Source organism: Polypterus senegalus, chromosome 11 (assembly GCF_016835505.1).
Source record: "Polypterus senegalus isolate Bchr_013 chromosome 11, ASM1683550v1, whole genome shotgun sequence".
In the NCBI taxonomy this organism is placed as follows: domain Eukaryota; kingdom Metazoa; phylum Chordata; class Cladistia; order Polypteriformes; family Polypteridae; genus Polypterus; species Polypterus senegalus.
In genome coordinates this window covers 85,385,070-85,404,018 of record NC_053164.1, presented here as the reverse complement: position 1 = coordinate 85,404,018, position 18,949 = coordinate 85,385,070, and the positions used below count along the sequence as shown (strand labels likewise).

At 36.6% G+C, this 18,949-nt stretch overlaps 1 pseudogene; it reads right to left on the bottom strand.

Moving 5' to 3' along the window:
* The window catches only part of LOC120538580, a 108,153-nt pseudogene that overhangs the window by 2,080 nt on the left and 87,124 nt on the right, over positions 1 to 18,949 (bottom strand).

Below are 18,949 nucleotides of genomic sequence, written 5' to 3'. Positions count from 1 at the left end.
ACCCAACCTGCATGTCTTTGGACTGTGAGAGAAAACCAGAGTACCCGGAGGAAACCCATGCAGACACAGGGAGAACATGCAAACTTCACGTAGGGAGGACCCGGCAAGGGAACCCGGGTCTCCTAACTGCGAGGCAGCTGCGCTACCCACTGCACCACCGTGCTGCCCTCTATGCATTTAGAAAATGCAATTTGTTCCCATTCAGCCATATAAATATTGGCATACGCTGGGGCATATCTCTTACCCATGGCAGTCCCATGGGTCTCCAGATATAACTTGACATTGAATTCAAATTCATTCGTCTTTAGACTCAATTCTAGCAATCGAAGTAGGTGATTATCAGGCCTAGAAACATCCGGATACTTTTTAAAAATATTTCTCACAGATTTTAATTACAATTCAATATTAATATTTGTGTGCAGAGATTCCACGTCCATTGCAAACATGAACGCATGACTAGGAAACCTCTGCTTTTTAATTAATTGCAAAAAGTGGTAGGTATCTTTGACATAACTGTTATGGAGTTGTGAAAGAGGGTTTAAATAATCTATACTAATAAAAGGCAAAGGCCTCACTGACTGACTCACTCACTCACTCACTCACTCACTGACTCATCACTAATTCTCCAACTTCCCGTATAGGTAGAAGGCAGAAATTTGGCAGGCTTATTCCTTAGCTTACTTACAAAAGTTAAGCAGGTTTCGTTTTGAAATTCTACACGTAACGGTCATAACGGAAGACATCTGCCATGTTGAAATTTCTTATTTATGGCCCCATCTTCACGAAATTTGGTAGGCGACTTCCCTGCACTAACCAAAAACGATGTAGGTTCTTATTTTAGTGGTATGATGCCACTGTCGGCCGCCATATTGAACTTTCCAATGTCACTAATTCTCCAACTTCCCGTGTAGGTAGAAGGCTGAAATTTGGCAGGCTCATTCCTTACAGCTTACTTACAAAAGTTAAGCAGGTTTCATTTCGAAATTCTTCACGTAATGGTCATAACGGTCGACAACGTCCCCCATGTTGAACTTTCTTATTTATGGCCCCATCTTCATGAAATTTGGTAGGCGCTGCGCTAACCAAAACCAATGTACATACTTATTTCGGTGGTATGATGCCACTGTCGGCCGCCATATTGAACTTTTCAATAGTCTTTGTTACTTATCGGCCCATCTTCAAGAAATTTGGTATGCGGGTTCCCAACGCTAACTGAATCCTACTTACGTACATATATACGTCCATAGCCTGCAGCTCAGTCACCGTGTGAGGCGGCGTTGGGTCCCCCATCCCAACGCCTCCCACGTTGTTGGCTGCCTGCCTATATAAGGCCGTCCATCGCTCCGGTCTCTATAATCCCTTCCTTGCTTCACCACAGGATTCCCGTCTCCCTGCTGATAACTACAGCCTTTTTATTTAATCCACAGCTTTTTCGCTGTTTTGTTGTTCGTTTATTACGCTTATAGTTATTGTGTAGGTATTTTAGACTTACTTTACATTGTTCAGGTACCCATTTCCTTTATCGTTCCAACCGTGTACCATTAACATGTCTATCGAGGTGATCACCATCGATCAAAGAACTGTCACTTACCGAGTGGTTTCCATGCCCGGAGATGGCACCTGCCTTTTCAATTCTCTTTGTTACATATTGCACGGCCATATCAGGCTCACTCTTGATATCTGGAGAAACATTGTGTCTTATGTATTGAATGACTGGGACAGGTTTAAGGTGTGGACTGATGATGGTATAGGAAATAACTATACTACACAGGAGCACTGCTTAAGCCCTTCACTTATGGTTCTGCATGTGAGTTGATGGCTGCCGTTGAATTGTTCGGTTGCTGCTTTCAAGTGTACCGAAATGGCCAAATATTTTACACCTTTCGATAACCGCCAATGCCTTTTAAACATCTTAGATTCACAGGTGACAATTTCAGTAGTGGACACTTTGATGTTTATGAATGTTTAAACTCTCAAAAGCTGGATGTAAAGTTATCGATGAAACTGGTTGTATGCTTACAACGCTTGACAGATGCCAAATGCCACTTCAACACAAGTCCTGCAAATACTGTCGTAATTGAAACAAACTATGAAACTCATACCAATTATGACAGCAGCAATCCAAGCTGTGAGATTTGAAACAAGATTACTTTTCACATTGCCAACTGTACGTTGCATGCTCAAGAGTAAGCTCAGCGCACAGCTTGGTCATATTACAACCGGAGGGCCGAACTGACAATGTGGTATACAAAGAGATCCTTAACAAATAATTACTGGTATATTTTCCCTCAGTTTAAAAAGGTTTAATTTTCTTCTTAATAAAAATTGTAAGGCAGTACTTCGCCACTGTGCAACGTGGGTATTTTGCCAGTGTTCAATATACTGTACTCTGAAATCCCACACAACTCAGATGAACTGTCCGAAACAATAGGCCTCTCTGCTGGTACCTGAAAGAGAATCGACCACTTCTTTGGAGGTTTTTTTACTTTTGGCAGTAAATAAAATTTCTCACTGCTGGAGCAGACGGTCCTGCCAAATAATGCTTCTGTTTCGCACTAATAAATCCTTCTGCCTGTAGACTATTCAAAATATTTACTATGTTATGTTTAGTCTTAGGTTGTAATAATTTTTTTAAAGGACGGTAGTGCAATTGGTTATTGAGTTGTCTCTGGCCCTCAGAAATATATTGGGACCTATCCATGATTACAGTCATAGACCCTTTATCCACAGGTTTAATAATAATATTTCTATTATTTCTAAGGTATTTTAAAGATGTTCTCTCTGCAGACGTTAAATTATTGGGTGTCAAGACAGTACTAATTTGTGCAAAATCCTGTTGATCTTTTTTAATCAGTTCCAATATATTCTTATCAGTAGTATCCTCTTTAGGCACTCAGTGAGAAGGATCTACAAACAATCTAGGCACATCATCTGATTCATAGTCAAAAAAGTTCAACAACTTTAACCTCCTGTGATATTTATAAATATCTTGTCTGATCTCTTCAGTGTCTGTCTCTAAAGGGGTAGGTACAAATGTAAGGCCCTTTTGTAACAAGGTCATATCCGATTCTGTAAGTCGAAAACCATCGCTGAGATTCATAGTATTTGCCTCGTGGGAGAATACAAACCTGGTTGACCCTTCTAGGAGTTTCCAACCAGTAATCAACAATTAAATAAGCCTGCTGCTCCTCCCAATGGACCAAATCTTTTTCTAAGTCCACATCTCCCATATCTGCACTCTCCATCACCATAAAATCAGGGTGTTCATCCAAAATCTGATTAAGTAAACGAATCGTATCACACAAATCCTCCTGCTGTTTCTCTAAAGAATAAGCAATTTCTGCAAACCATATTTTCGCACCAGGAAACGTTTTTCTAGCCATCTTATTCAACTCGAACAAATACTTTTTTAATCGTGATTCTCTAGACCTCGGGACCTTCAGACAATCATTTAGACCAATACAAAAAATCACATTCACTAACCCAGTAAAATGTCCCTTACTTTTATCCAAAACCTCTTTTAAATCTGGAATAGTTGCTCCCAGGAAACTATGTGCTTCTAACTCTTGTTGCCTATAATGGGGAATTCTGGAAATACTTGAGTCACCCTCCACTGCGCCACTGTGCTGCCCACATTCTTATGGTATTCAAGAAAAGTGAAAGAGTCAATAAACTTGAAAACAAAATATTAATTTCAACATGTTTTATTTAAAAGTTTTTATCAACTTCATTTGAGTCACTTCTTGCACAGCAGCTGCACACTGACAAATGTGTTTGCTGAATGTTGTTAGACAGTAAAAAAAAAAAAAAAGCTTGATTAATCTGAAAAGGTGCCTGTGCTGAGTAATTTCCTGATCTTCTTGTTGCGTTATATCACTTACTATCAACAGTGTCAAGAGTGTGCCACAAAAAAGTTATTTATCAGAGTTAAATCAAGGTCATTATAGAATAATCTTTCTTTACCAGTATGTTGATGTGAATGGAATGTGCACTGTTTTAAAGGAACAGGATAGGATTGAAACCCAACAGTCAACACCAAAATTAAAGCTCATGTCTAGCTAATGTATACCTTCCCAAATACAAGATTTAAGCTGCATTCTTATTTTTGCTGTTGTTTCAGATATTTATCTTGCTAGATTTTCTTAGTATTTAACACACCCAAACCTTTATTTGCTGCATGCGGTCATCAGATGCGAAAATGTTCCTTTTCTTAAGTAGTAATACTACGTATGCTACAATACACAGGCATCAACATCAACATACAGCATTGTGCTCCTGTGTTTAGCACCAGAGTGCAATTAAGACAGCTTAACTGAACAGAGAGTGTCCACAGAAAATGCTTCTGAATTTCATACAGAATGCTTTGTAAAGGAAGTAAAATAAGGAGAATGGCCTACTCTCACTTAAGCCCCAGTCATATAAACCGGGCTAAATATTCTTTATATTAATTACCATTTTCTTCCTATTGATTGGGCTGAAAGACTTGCCTGCTGTCAGAATCTTGAAGAGGCAGCTTTGGTATGTATTCACATAGGGTCCGATATCATTTCTGGAAGATTTCTTTTTTAAATTTCATACTTAAGTCTGGGTCTTTTATTTTATGTGATGGAATTTGCAGCATTGTGCATCTAACATTACTTGTACATTCCATAAGATCTCCCTTGCTCTAACATTATACCAGTGCCAATTAAGCCCAATATTTGGCTTAAAATGCTTTAAATAAATAAATAAAGGACCAGCAAGGGGAATGTGTAGGTTCCAAAGAAAAAAAATATATTACAGGAGATATCTGTTTTATTTTTATGTTCTTGTCCAATGAAGCTGGCCATTCTGTTCTTTCTCCACTGCTGAGAACTGTTTGTGCTTTACTTCTAGGATGGTGTGCAAATTTTGTTTTCAGCCTCATCTCTACTTTCCCAGATACCATCTGTGGCTTCAAATGGTCCAATTAGCCCTTTTCATACATCTGTATTTTCTCTTTCTGATGTAAACTCTCTTCCAAAACAAATGGTAGAATTGCAAATCAAGAGTGTTCACAGTCTTTCCTCGTGTTCAAATTTCAAGCAGAAACATTTTTACCTGATTTAGCACAGGTTTCCCATTAGTAAATCACACAGAAGAAAAAGGATCCAAGCCATCAAAAGAGATGAAGGACCAAATTTTAATGCCGTCTTTTTGCAAGATCAGCTTCTACTGTGCATCTTAACGCCCAAAAAAAAAATTAGTTTAGATAACCGACCAGCCGAAACATCTGACTTTTCTTCTATTTCTCCTTATCTATTGACCATTTTATTAATAAGCCTCAATCCTTCTATTGCTTTCATTTAAAATTATTTCTAAAATCATCTGATGTTTGTAATTAAGAGGGTGCCTGCATTGCAATGGTGGTTCAAACCTTTGTTTGTAAGGAGAAAAAGTATTTCAGTAATGTCTATTCTTGTTTTATCACTCATAGTTACACTGCATGTATGCCTTTCTCTTTCTAAATACATAGCATTTTAAAAGATTATGTACTTACCTATTTGGTATGCACTCAGTTTTAACAATGACTAGATGTACCCAGTAACCTTTAGTCATCAGTCAGTTTTTAATGACATGGAGATGGTTGAGTATTGCTAATGCTGCCACTCAAATGTGTCATTTGTCCCTCTCTCAATCATCATACCTTGTTCCCTTAAATTGTTTTATTATTTGCTGTGTCACCATCTTCAACACATTTCATGTGAGAAAAATTATAGAGAGCAACACTTGGCTTTTCACAGTCAGCTTTAATTTGCATACATTAAAAGCTAAAATAAAACAAGTTTGACACCTGTTTAGTTGAATAGTTTATGTTTGTCCATTTAGCTTGAAACTGACTGTGCTCAGTTTTTTATTGCTTTGAACCGATTTAAAGAAATACAAATCCTGAACATATAGGAACTGATATGCTTGTTCGCTGTGGATCCGGCTTCTGTATATCCAGCATCATATAGATACTAAATATATAGTTACAATATAAAACAGTTTTCTAACCATTATGCTCAGTTCCTAAATAGACAGAAACAATGAAATTCAATAATCACTTGTTATTTCATGGTTCTCTTGCATGCAGTTTTCCTCATGGTTCACATAATGAAAATTAATCTTCCAGTGATCTGTAGCCCATTGAACTTCAATATGTGTATCATTTTTCAATTTTGATCATTATATTTGTTCTTCCCACACTTTGTTTCTTCTGTGCAGACTTTCCATAACAATATATTTCATCACTTCATCATTAGAGCTGAAACGCAACTGTAGCAAAATGTAAAATGTAGTAAAATTTAGTTTCAGTCTTTAGAAAATATGCCAAAATGAATTTCAGATGAATCACATCATCACTTCATTTTGCATCCACTCTCCAATTTCGAATAAAGAATTGAGGTTGTAAAAATATCTTGAATTACAATTTCACTTCTTTTTTGGAAACTTGATGCTTGGGGCCCAGACCTTCATTTGAAGATATCAAGTTAAAGGGTATTTATTCCAGTTGTTTCCCAGTTGTTATGTAGAAGCCGTATTTTATTTTATTTTCTTTTTTTCCTCCAGGCCGTCTGGAGTTTTATTTTTGTTTTTTCTGTCCACCCTGGCCATCGGACCTTACTCCTTTTCTATGTTAACTAATGTTGTCTTATTTTAATTTCTTATTTTGTCTTTTATTTTTCTTTTCTTCATTATGTAAAGCACTTTGAGCTACTTTTTGTATGAAAATGTGCTATTTAAATAAATGTTGTTGTTGTTGATAACAGTGTAATTACTTTATGTATGTACATGGTATGTCTTCAATACCAGATACTAGAAGACTCCCAATTGAAAAATGTGTCTTTTATAAATCACTCATATTTTCATGTCAACTAGTGGTTCATCATACATCATCCTTTTTTCTCAGCATGCTTTCAGTTAACTGAAGATGATTATATACTTCATTCCACGAAAAGAAAGCACATTGGAACTAAATGAATTTTCACCTTCTGTTTTATATTGTAGTGAAAATTGTGAAATTGTTGCATCTTACTGTTGCTGGTCTCTGTTGTATGTCATTAGACTCCAAATACAAAGAAAGTTAACAAAGTAAACACCAAAGAATTTGATCTGTAGTTCTTTTAATATGGCATTGCATTGCATTGACATGTTCTGTGTGAGTAAATGTTAACAGAAGCTTTTTAAGAATCAGGTTTGCTCTTTCAGTTCCTAGTTTTATCTCTCAATGTTTCTGCTTTGTTTCTGTCACCACCATTATAGCAAGTAGTCCAACTGAACCTCTACATTCAGATTACCAACAAGCAATGGGAGTCCACACTAGAAGTGCTCTGTATACTGTAAAGCAAGAACTTCACTATGACTTCTTCTTTCGACTACTCCTGTTAGGGTTGCCACAGTGGATTATCTTCTTCCATATCTTTCTGACTTCTGCATCTTGTTCTGTTACACCCATCACCTGCATGTCCTCTCTCACCACATACAAGAACTGCACTACGACAATAATACTTTACTAGCCAACCCGCGGCGTACCATACGCCTCATAATCAGGCCGGTTTTTTAATGATTTTTAAGCACAGGGAGAAAATTAACATTTGAAAAATCAGTAATGTAATAAATCAGCAAGAAAAGCAACATTGTAACAATGCACGTAACAAACCAACACACAATCGTCCGTGACTGAAAACTGGCGGACCGTCATCGCGCCTTCTCCTGCCAGACGAAGGAATGGGGTTCTGCGGCGCTCAGGCGCGGCGTGTGGAACGGGAGGAGAGGAGAAAGACTTCCATTCAGCTCCCTCCGTCATGCTATTCTGCTGATTTCTCGTTCAGTATGCACTGCCCGCTCATGTGCCCACCTCCAACTCGTCACTTGAGTCGTTGTCGTCTTTACAGAGTCCAGATGCACCTGTGACTCACGTAGACGTTTCATTGCTCTGTGTGGTTTTGGCTGCTTTTCTATATATAATCCAACAAGACAACCGACCACGGTAGTAGCGAGGTGGGAGGGGGGTGGGCACAAAGGGTAGGGACACAACCAGTGGGAGCGTATTAGTCGCACTTAGTGTGAATTCCACTGTTTGCAGCCTGAATGGGGTTCAACGGCTTATCCACGCCTCTCTGTGCCAGGTAGACACACGCTTAATCTCATGCATAATTATTTATTGAATGCTAAACACTTCTGGGAAGACACGGTTGTCTAAAACGGGTTGGAGTGAGAATACAACAGTAAGTGAATGAAAAGATGGAACTCTGGAGAGAGCAAAATACAACACAATAGTGAACCCGCGGCATAATAAACGCTGCATAATTATTTATTGATGGTTGAACACTTCTGGAAAGACACAATTGTCTAAAAGGGGAGGGTTTGAGGATACAACAGAAAGTGAATGGAAAAATGGAACTCTGGAGAGAGCAACATATAATTGTCCGTGAGTGAAGAAGACGTATGTTTGTCGTGGATGTGAATTGCTGTATGTAGCGTGTAAAACAGTTTGCTATGGTGCATGCGATCGTGCGTCGTAACCAAAAACTCGGTTTTTAAAGACTGCTTACTTCATTGTGTTTTATCCTTAGCTGTGAAGGATTGTTTTAAGGATCCCATGGGATACTGCATATGGCTACTCACCTCTGCGAGAAACATGCCTCTATGAACAGTCAAGGTGGCTCTGAGGTACATGAGGTCTCTACGACAGACGAATATAAATGACGCTGTTCTTTCTGTGTTGTCGCGTCTGAGTTGGTGGGTGTGGCTCTGTGAGTTGTCGTCGTATCCAATGGTCTTGGAGTTGGTGGGCGTGGCTTCTCCCTGCGTACGCCATAGGTGTCTTACTTGTCGGCGGCTTAGTGAATTCACGCCCCTTCCGGCGTGCTTTCCATGGGTGTCTTGCCTTTCCATGGGTGTCTTGCTTTAGTGAATTATATATATAGATTCCTGACATTTTTCAGAACATGTCATAGAGAGATGGAGTTCTGAATCAAACTAATCATTTACATTGCTCGGCAACAGAAGTATTCGAAGAGCCCTTGGCCCTATTTCCTTACTACAAATTTTCAGTAATTGTTTAGCTATGCAATTTCCACAAAAAACAAGGAGCTTTCCAGGTTTTGGGGATGATTGATGAGTTTTTGTTCAATTTTTTTATTATGGGCTTAAGATCTGTCTCAGTTTTATTTTCATCTGCAGTTTGTTCACCTTTTGTTATTTTGAACTTTTTGTTTGTTTAAAGCTGTGGCCTTTTTTGGCATTATGATGCCTTCTGTTTGCTCTTAAAGAAAAAATATGTGTATAAGGTCTTCACAGTTAGTTTCTATTCTGATGTTAGTGAATAACTTGTCAGGGCTTTTACACCATGTGCTGTTTACAGTATTTTCTTTCAACATCTAAATCTATGTAGCTCAACAGCATGTCTAAAGTGTCACTGCACCATCATTTCGTTTTTGGACTAAACTCAATATTAAGCAGTTATAATTGTAACTTTCTGACTGGTAGAACATAGGTTTATCAGGCTTGTATTAGCAGATGTCTACAAGTTTCACTGTGAACACCGGAGCACCTAAGCTTTTTGTGTTCAGCATATTGCTGTTCTTCACTCATAATTGTGTAATTGTACATAACACACACTGTATTTATTATCAAGATTAATAATGAGACAAAGGAGCTCAATCCTGACCTCAGGAGACTTGGAGGGGCCATGCTCCCACTAACATTAATTAGGTTGCAGCAGAAATAAGATTTAAAATCTTAGGGGTCCACATCACTGAATATTGGGCACTGAACAATGTAGGAAATTGAGCGATTTCTGTTTTGCCCACACAGACACCAAATAAACATAGGAAATGGTGTATGGATGTGAGAAAAAAGATTAATTGATGTTAATCAGTTCATAATCAATTTGCCTTTGCAAATGAGTATAATTAAATAATTTGGTAACATCCATTCCGTTCCTGCTTATAGACATATTATGTTGTACATCACATAAATAAGCTGGATGTACAGTATATGTACTAGTAGCTGTCTTAAATGGACAATTTTTAGAAAGTTTTGCCTATGAATTTAGATCTACTTTGGAATTCACTGAAGAAGAGCTCATAAGCAATCAGCAATTGTGGGGCACAAAAAAGACTGGTTGCCTAATTAATGAATAAACAAAGGAATAAAGGACATTTTCAGCAGAAACAGACTTTAATGAAGTAGGCATTATCGAATGCCAGTACAAGGCTACTGGAACAGCACTGAGATGACACTTTGACATTTTGGAGGCATTACAGGAAAATCATTCAATGAAGTCTGGAAGGAGTGCCTAGCCAAAATCTAAAACCTGGACCAGAGGCCATATGGCCCCAGGAAATATGCTTCTACTGACATGCAAACCATTTTCCTGTTTCAACTTTACATGTTCTTGCTATAAGAAAAACGTCAGCAGGTTTTTATAGAAGCAAAAAGATCCTGAGCAAGGTAATAGGCATTTTCTAAATTTGCTTTAAAGTTATTAAAAGGAGTACATTTCTGATCCTCTAGGCCTGCATATCTAGAGAAAAGAGGAAAGAAAAAATATGAGTAATCCCTCAATGATACTGACATATCTAAAATGTTAGCAGTGGTTCAGTATGTTGAATCAATTAATAAAAACAATGATAAATAGCTGAAAAATAAAACACTGGGACTATTACTAGTACAGTGAATTATTATTTTTTTCATTTTCAAGTTAAACAGAACATTCTTTTTTCACAGAGTACAATAAAATGAAATTCTAGCAGTGGACTGTTAACTTATCATATTACCCCAAAAATGAGATGTTTGAGGATTACATATGAATCAACATCCAAGACTGCCTGATAAATAGGTAAAAAGTTGATTTCAATAAGATATGATCCCAAGGCCTTTCTCATAAATATGACATGGAGTAGAAGACCCCTGATTAATTTGACTAGTGTCCCATTTTGCATAATCTAAGTTAATACTGCTTGGATTTCATGCCAGTATTCTACAGCTCTAAGTAAATATTTAGTTTTGCTGATGTTGTAAAAGAACCATGGATAATCACCCAAAAATCTGCTATTAAATTCAGACAAATTTACAGCTTTGTTATCAGTCTAAATTTTTAACATACTTAATCTTAGAGACTTGCTATTAGTTGTACATTTTGCTGGCATTTATGACCACCCTCTTAGATAGATAGATAGATAGATAGATAGTTAGTTTATTAATCCCAAGGTGAACTTCACATACTCCAGCAGCAGCATACTGATAATATCTCAACATCATGTCCATGGTGGCTTCTCCTTTGTCCAGCTACCTTAATTGCCTTAGGCTAATGCAAAAACATCTGACCTTGAAACTGGAGACCCACCAATACTTTCAGATATCTGATATCAATAGCAGTACAAATGATGTTCCATTTCCTGACACTTTAAAAGTGATTGTTACTTAATGTATAGAGTAGCAAATCTGAGCAAACTAAAAATAATTGTACACAAACATACTTTTTTTGCAACAATTTTAGAATTATGGGTTCAGATATGAGGCCAGGCATTGACTGTATGGAGTTAACAAAACAAGTTTTCATAGCTTCACATGGTTTTTCTTTTCCCTTCTTAAAGACGTACGCATTAGGGGTCACCAAAACATCCTGTGATGAGTGAGTGTACTGTACATAGTAGGTGTAATTTATACAGAAGCTCAGAGAAAAACATACACGATTAATTTAGTATTTCTTCTTCTTTGGCAACAAAGCAGATGCAAGTTCATGTCTGTCTTATCCCTCACCATAAGTATACTTGCAGTGGAGTAGTAGAACTGAAATTTACTTACTGCCATGTCCTAATGCTTTAGTTCTCAATATTGTTTTAATCCATTGCTCCTTATGCAGGAAATCAATTAAGACAAAATTACATTCAGTTTTAAAGACATATTTATTGTAATGTAGTTAATACATTTTAGAATGCGCTGGAAAGGATATACAAATTGTGGGAAGAGGTTCTTTTAATAATACTAATCCATCCAACTAATATGAAATACTGATATGATAGCTGCTAAAGTTTGAAAAGGTATTTAAAATGTTGTCTAATTAGTTTTTTAACTGTTAATTTTTGTGAGACATTTAAAGAAATCTTTAAATCTAAGCTATTGCATGCTTTAACTGTACAGGATGGCAGCAGAGTTTAGTTTGAAAAGGAATCGGGAGATGGTCATAACCAAAGTAGCAAGCAGAAAGCTATAACTAGGAAGTCAAAAAGAAAATAACTAAAGCTTAGTATAGAGAGCAAAAATTCCAAAACTAATAAACGTTAAGGCAATCAGAGCCAAAACATTAATTTAATTCAAAGCAAAAAGTAGACCCAGAAATCATTAACCAAACAAATTTCAAAAAACAGAACACAGGGTTTTAAGTCTGAGTTGAATCTAATCAAGGATGTCTACGCAGAGCCCTTTGTGACCTTTATATCCTTGACCTGGATGTTACACACTTCACACTTCCTGTTGACCTTGCCTAGCAACAGCATAGCAACTGCCAACAAAAACCTTTCAAAATTGCAGGATCCCCAGCCGTCCGTCACATAGCAAAAGTTATTGTAGCAGGAAACTGTAAACGTTTTAATATGAATGGCATATCAAGAATTCCTTTGGTGTCTAATGTTTTCCGTGGAAGATGTACTACATTACCTTTCTTGCCGCTTGTTAAAATTTTACATGTCAGAATTGTTTGACCAATTTTGAATACAACTAATCTTGTCCTATTCCATAGTGCATCACTCATACATAAATTATGCAATAACATTACGATACATCCTTCTTTCAAAAGTAATTCGGCCGTTGGAAGACCGGAATGTGTTAACGGTTGTTGATATTCTACGGGATATTGTAAGTTGATGTTTTCATCTTCTGCACAATCACCACCAACTGTTTCAGCATAGTCTACTGATACGCATTTAACCAATTTGCTGTGTAACCGATCGACAATTTTTACGTAAATTCGTTTGACTTCATCGTGTCTTGGTGCTAGGATTGCCTGTGTACTCATTTCTTCTGTTGACAACCCTTTGGGATGAAATTCTTCATTAAGATTTGAACATAATACGTATCCTTTTGTTGGGAACTTTAAGTAAGGAAAACAAAAAATTATAAAACCTGAAAGCGCAGGAACTGTGTCTGACAAAAGCATTCACACAAATGAGAGGTGAGAGGACCATGGGTGTGGGCCCTTAACCGTAAATGGTTCAGAGGAAGGTGGGACTTGATAAAATTTCTTTGAAATAGTCTCATCTCGTCTCAATATTTTTTTTTATAATAGAGAGACATATCAGACACAAAAATAACTGTGACCACAAGACTCCTTGCAATATAACACCTCTAAAACAAGGTCCAAATAATGTTTGAAGATGCCTTAAAATGAATTACAGATACCTAAAAGTATATATGTTATAACATACCTTAAATACATTTTAAGAAACCTCAAATAGATTTCAAAATATAAAATTGTATACTGTGGATTTTGAGATAGGGCAGCACGGTGGCGCAGTGATAGCGCTGCTGCCTCGCAATTAGGAGACCCGGGTTTGCTTCCCGGGTCCTCCCTGCGTGGAGTTTGCATGTTCTCCCCGTGTCTGCGTGGGTTTCCTCCGAGCGCTCCGGTTTCCTCCCACAGTCCAAAGACATAGGTGGATTGGCGATTCTAAATTGGCCCTAGTGTGTGCTTGGTATGTGGGTGTGTTTGTGTGTGTCCTGCGGTGGGTTGGCACCCTGCCCAGGATTGGCTCCTGCCTTGTGCCCTGTGTTAGCTGGGATTGGCTCCAGCAGACCCCCGTGACCCTGTGTTCAGATTCAGCAGGTTGGAAAATGGATGAATGGATGGATTTTGAGATAATTTTAATGCAGTCCACAATATCTTGAAAAATAATCATCATGAATTTTGATACATTTTAAATACATTTTAAGATATCTTAAAATGAATTTGCACACATTTTTACACACCTGAAATGCAATTCAATATATCTTAGTATGTTTTCTGTAAATTTGGTTATGCTTTCAGTTGGACTTCCTGTCATTTTATGATAGATGGAAAAAAAAGTGAGAATGTTGAATTGTACTGGAAGTTATTTCAAGATGGATATTGGATTCAATAAGTATGGAAATGCATTTGAGATATCTTTACATTGACTCACATTTCAGATGCAGTATCTTAAAATGGTGTCTTAAAATCAGACTTTGCTCCATTTCAGACAGATGAAGATGTACTTATCTTGTACATGTATCTAAGTATCTTTAAAATATTTGAAAAAAATAGTTATCACAAGGTTCCTTTGGGTTTTAACTTTTACTTTTGTTTAAAAAGCTATGGGTTTTGTTTTGCCCTTCAAATTGTAAATGATTTTATTTTTTGCCTTTCTTGTTTTTGACTGATGCTTGCTTGTTTTCGTTATCTCCTGGTCTTTTAAAATTTGTTACAATAACGTTTTAGAAAATACATTTTCTAATAATTTTTTTCAATAAATATTTAGAAATCATAGTCAAGCAAATATTCACAATGAACAACATTATTGGCAGCCGTATGTGCTCAGACTTCACAAGAAGTCTGTGATCCAGTTGACATGCCACACAACATGGTGCTAAGACAATATGAGTACATGGTCCCGACAGAGAGTTTTACCCACTGACCTCATCCAGCAAAGCTTTATTCATTTCAAAACAATGATATGGTCAAAGGCTCCTCAACATGTCAACAAAGAAAAGAACTGCATTGCTGGCTGTTGCTGTACTGTGCTCTGAAAGTACAAAGAAAAGAAAAAGCCATAACTGGTGACAATGGTGGTTGAGACATTGTTGATAAGGTCTGTCTCGTTTACAGAGAGAATTGGAGGTGCATAATCTATGTTTTTACTGTTTTGTGCTTCCAGTAAATATTTTCTAAGATGGTTTTGACATTGGCCATTTAGTTGCATGTGTGTTGCTATATGATTGTTAGCTTTTTGAAATCAAAACAGGTGAAAATGATGATGACAATGACAATACCTAATATACAATAAGGTATTTAAGGTTTTGCAAGGCTCTGCATGACTCCATGCTATCTCACTAAGCTACTTTGTCCAGCATCACCCTTCAAGGGCTTTAATGTCTTCAGGGCAATCACTTCTGACTTCTCCCTATTATTGTTTGAAATCAAAGGGAGACCATGCCTTTCCGGTAGTTGTCCTGCGGCTTTGGAACAGTCTGCCTATGTTTATTTGGACTGCCTTCTTCTGTTAGTGAATTCAAGACCCAGCTAATGACCAATTTATATAGACAGAAATTCTTTTGATCATACAGCAGCCCAATCGTAAGATGCAATCAAGTATTGCAACGACAAACAATAACAAATTAAGATAAAATCAATTGGTGACTGCAAATCATGTTTAAAATTGTGTCAAAATCAACAGCGTGAGCCCAGCATAACGGGAACATTGGCTTCACTTAAATACATTCATATTTATTAGTTTAAATTTACACAGTTTAAAGACACACAGACTTTATGTATTGTCATGAAGGGAACATACACAGAAATAAAAACATCACTTGAGCAGGGGTTAAATTAAATGGTTATTGGATCACCCCTCCATTTTAGTGTTGTAAAAAAGAAGAAAAGTGAGTGAACCAATCACTATCTATCTATAAAGATTGTGTACTGTACTACTGTAGAAGAAATAAGTAAGCACGTGGTCCCCACACTGATACCTAGTGGTGGTAAAATTAATGTGCAATAAGGCTTAACAGAGGAAAATAGATTTGTATTTACTTAAAATTAACAAAAATCTAGCCTTCTATTAAAAATCCAAACACCCCAGATCATTGTCATGTAACTATGATATTTGCATTTCTTTTTAAGAATACTTAAGCAATAAATATTGTATGATTTTCATTGATTTAAAGAACACATGAAAAACACTAAATAGATATTCACTAGATACATTTTCAAGCAAGGAATCATTTGCTTACCTAATTGCTACATACCCGCTATTCTACAAAATTACTGGAAACGACTGTGGTGTCACAAAGTATACTGGATGATGTTACTGGAGCCTGATACAATGAGAACAAAAGTATAAACAAAACAAAGTGATAAAGCACATGCTATTTCTCTATTTTTGATCTTTTGATAATGGTATAAGAAAGAATACCTTCATGGTTTTTTTTACCATTGAGAATAAGCAAGAAGTAAAAAGTATTGATGCATTTCTAGACCACAAAGCTAGACAAATAACCATTTCAATACACAATTAATTTGCTCACCTAGTTGATTATAGTACATTTCATCAATGAGATACAGATATACAAGGTATGACTTTTTTAACTATATATTACACTATGACATGCAAGAAGTAATAGCACAGTTGTTTTGGACAAGAACAAAAATCAGTTTACTTAAAGTAAGTAGACTAAATTTAAAACTAAGGGGTTGCAATGCAAAAATGTAGCTAGAACTAACTTGATATTATCCAGAAGCATTTTTCTTCTCATAGCCTTATCTTGCCCAATCTCCTCATTGTTCTATTGATATTTTTAATCTGCAACTCGCATTGCAATCACAATTACCAAATTGCATCATTATTCTTCTTCTCTGGCAGCCCTTTTTTACAAACTGGGATACAAAACACACCTATAGCCAGAGCAAATCCAACTGGTATGGTCAAATTAATCTGCTAAATCTTTGATTATATGATGCTGGTTGCTTCAGTGTGCAACATACTGTGAATGGAATGCTGGAAAATTAGTTTTAGAGTAATGTTGTAGATGATAAATGACTTAGGTCTGGTGAAAAATAAGAATCTCAAAAGCAACGAAATAGTATTGCGTAACAAATTGGTGCAATACATACTGTAGTAGAATCTATAAGAAAAGCAAGGGCAGTTTCACATTAGTTTTATTTAAAAAAAATGTTGCAAAGGAAGATTATAAAAATTTATTTTACATGAAAGTAAATTGAATCTGCCTCAGATCCTAGTACAGCATTTTATGTCAAAGTCAGTTATTACAATTTGCTTGACAATATAGGATAAGGCCATGCAATAAACCTGTCCATCTGGGTGTTCCCAGTGCATTGAAAAATCAGTGCAAACCTCATCACAAAACTTGTAAGAGTAAGGAAGACACTCTGTATGCTGCAGTCAAGTAGATGACATAAAAATATTTTGCTTCAATTGCTCTAAGTCAAAATGATCTCTCATCTCATTTTTTTCTCGTTCTTTCTTCCTGAAGAGAGTCATGGTCGTTGAAAGAGATATTTACCACTTATATAACAACTCTTGAAACATCAGTACAATATCAACACTTCAGCATCACTAACTCTGTGAGCTGAAAATAACAAATGACAACATAAATTGTATGTCCCCCAGCACATTTCCATTCTAACTCGAGCTGAAACATGCGTTTTTTCAGACTTGGTACAGTACCTAGTTATTGACCAACATACGATATAATTTTTGAAAATATGACCAAGGTTGGTTGTTCTGCTTCACAAGGAATGTGATTTGATTTTAAAATACTTACTGAAATAAACCCTAAAGATGCTTAAGGTAGAATACTGGTTTATGAACGGATAGTTTAGTACACTCAAAGGTTATTATTGGAGTATCTTGAAAAGGTTTTGTGTTGTATGACTCCAGTAGACGTTAACTCATTAACTGAATGCAAAACTTTACTATAAAGCATAAATATACAACCTATGGCATATATGTGTGCATTCAAAGTAGGTTCCTGAGGTACTGAGGTCCTCCAACTTGTATACGTGTTATCTCTACAAAGTGGGTTAGAGTGCTAGTGTAAGAGTGCCATATGGTGTTTGTTTGCTTGACATTAACTTAGATCTCCTTGGATCCAGGGAAAAGAAACATGATTGATGTGTCTATCCTTTTTCTGCAGCATAAACCAAATTCTATTACTCCCATGTATTTGCTGCTTGATAAGTCAGAGAATGGCCAGTGATTGGTTGGGTTTTGGTCAGTTTCAGTAATGTTGTGGAGAGATGCTGGAGTTTTCACAACATTAAAACATTTATACCCTTGTGCTATTGGTTGGCATTGTCTTAGTCATAGGCTTGAGCTGTCTGTTGGGAATGCTTCTAAAGACCTACTCTAAAATTAATCATTTCACTACTTTCATAGACAAATTATATTCTGGTTGTAACCAGTTGCCCAAAATTAACAAGAACTGGATTCACTAACCTCGCAACTAGACATTCAGTTGAAAATGTCTGGACAAGTCCTAGATGTTAGGTAGGTGGCATCATTATAAAGAACAGTTGCATGGACAATGCATGGCGCTCTATTTAGCCATCTCCCTAATGCAAACAATGATGCAACACAATGCAAAACAAGAAATACTGTACATGCCAGAAGGATTTGCAGGCAAACTTGTTCTTGTAAAGATTATGGGCCTTATACTAGAATCTCTGGAGGAACAAAAAGATTTGTCAGAGACCTTATATCTAAGTGATGGAACATCATCTTCTCATGCAGTACCTCTATTAAAGACTTGCATTTGTTAAGACAACAGCATGTTGGAAAATGTTATAGCAGTGATGAGTCGATGAAAAAAACATATTTTGACAGGAGTAATGTCCATCATTCAAGTTCATGGCTACCTCCCTAAATAGAAAAGAAGAAACTAATGAGCTTTGTGATCTTTTTGGTTTAAGCTTTTCTGCAGTCAAACAAGACAACGGAGATTTCAAAGAGGACCAAGAATTCCCTGTTAAGGACTGATGACTAAAACTGTAACACGCTTGCTGTTAGAAATAAAGAATGTTATTACATTTAATCAAACTGCTTATATATGAGAATGTGTCTATATTTATGTTCATTTCTTTGGTTGAATCACCATCTAAACAATGGGACTGAACACAATCTGCTAATCGTTTAGCAAGCAGTGAAAGGAGTTCCTTTGTACAAGGACCTTAAGAACAGTAGAGCTTAGA